General features: G+C 71.6%; 1 long non-coding RNA gene across 1 annotated transcript in view; it reads left to right on the plus strand.

The window, feature by feature from the left end:
• The first annotated feature begins 232 nt into the window (after positions 1 to 232).
• The window catches only part of LOC113942253, a 1,676-nt gene continuing 412 nt past the window's right edge, over positions 233 to 1,496 (plus strand). Inside the window, exons 1-2 of the long non-coding RNA XR_003525875.1 lie at positions 233 to 298; positions 1,202 to 1,277. This is a non-coding gene — a long non-coding RNA (uncharacterized LOC113942253). The remainder of the gene's footprint in view (positions 299 to 1,201; positions 1,278 to 1,496) is intronic.

The following is a 1,496-nucleotide window of genomic DNA, read 5'->3' on the forward strand; positions in this document are numbered from 1 at the left end:
CCCCCCCCAGCCGCTGCGCTGGCACACCGCTCCTCACGCTGGTTTTTGGGATCCGTGTCGGGCGTTTCTATGGCAACGAGAGATAAAAATACCCCGGGAGGAGGAGGAAGAGAAGGAGGAGGAGGAGGAAGGAGGAAAAACCCGCGGAGGCGTCAAAACAAGTCCCGGGGGGAGCGGAGGGGGGGATGGGCCCCGGAGGGGTCTGGGGGGAGGTTGGAGGGGTCGGGGGGGGATGATGACCCCCCTCACCTTGCAGGGCCATCAAGGTGGAGGTGTACGACTGGGACCGGGACGGCAGGTGAGGGGGGGGCCTGGCGACCCCCGGGTGATGGGGACCCCCCCAGTAATGGGGACCCCCAGTAATGTGGATACCCTGGTCCTGCACCCCCTACCGGTTATGGGAACCACACTGGGAATGGGACCCCCCGGTGATGGGACCCTCTCAGGTGATGGCGACTCCCTCATTAATAGGGACCCCACCAGGTGATGAGGACCCCCCCGGTTGATGGGGACTCCCCTGGGTGACGGGGAGCCACTGGCCCCGCCCCCCCCGGGTGATAGGGACTCCCCAGTAATGGAGACCCCCCAGTAATGGGGACCCTCCCCGGCTGATGGAGAACCCCCCGACCCCGCACCCCCTGGCTGATGGGGGCCCCCTGGGTTGACGGGGACCCCACCAGTAATGGACCATTCCCCCAATCCCCCCCCCCCGGGTGACAGGGACCCTCTGAGTGATGGGGAGTGTCCCTCGGGCGATGGGGACCCCCCGAGTAATGGGGACCCCCCCAGGCGATGGGGATCCCCCGGGCAGTGGGGAGCCCCGGGTGCCAGGCACCCGGCCCCGCGATGGGGACCCCCCGGGTGCTGGGACCCCCCAGGTGACGGGGGTTCCCCTGTCCCACCCCCGGGGGTTATTGCGACCCCCCCACACTGACGGGGACCCCCTGGCCCGGCCTCCCCCGGTGTTTGGGGTTCCTCCGGCTGATGGAGCACCCCCTGGATTGTGCCCCCCCCGAGTGACAGGGACCCCCCGGCTGAGGGGCACCGCGCTGTGTGCTGGGGACCCCCCGGGTGCTGGGGACCCCCCGTGAGAGGGGGACCCCCGCGGCCCTGCCCCCTCTGGATGACAGGACCCCCCCGGGTGCTGGGGACCCCTCGGGTGCTGGGTCCCCCCCCGGCTGACAGCCCCCCCGTCCCGCAGCCACGACTTCATCGGGGAGTTCCGCACGAGCCTGCGGGAGCTGGCGCGGGGCCGGAGTCCCCCCAACATCTACGAGGTGAGAGGGGATCCCCGGGGGTGTCTCTGCCCCCCCCACCGCCCCCGGGGTGGGACACCCCCCCCAGGGTCCCTCTCTGCCCCCCGGGGGTGTCACCGCCCCCCCCCGCCCCCGGGGTGTCACACCCCTCCACGCTGTCCCCCGGTGGCTTCTGTGTCCCCCGAGGTGTGGCACCCCCCCAGGGTGCCCCCCCTTTTCCCCCGGGATGTGACACCCCCC

Source organism: Corapipo altera, unplaced genomic scaffold (genome assembly GCF_003945725.1).
Source record: "Corapipo altera isolate COAL_440 unplaced genomic scaffold, ASM394572v1 55162, whole genome shotgun sequence".
Taxonomy (NCBI): domain Eukaryota; kingdom Metazoa; phylum Chordata; class Aves; order Passeriformes; family Pipridae; genus Corapipo; species Corapipo altera.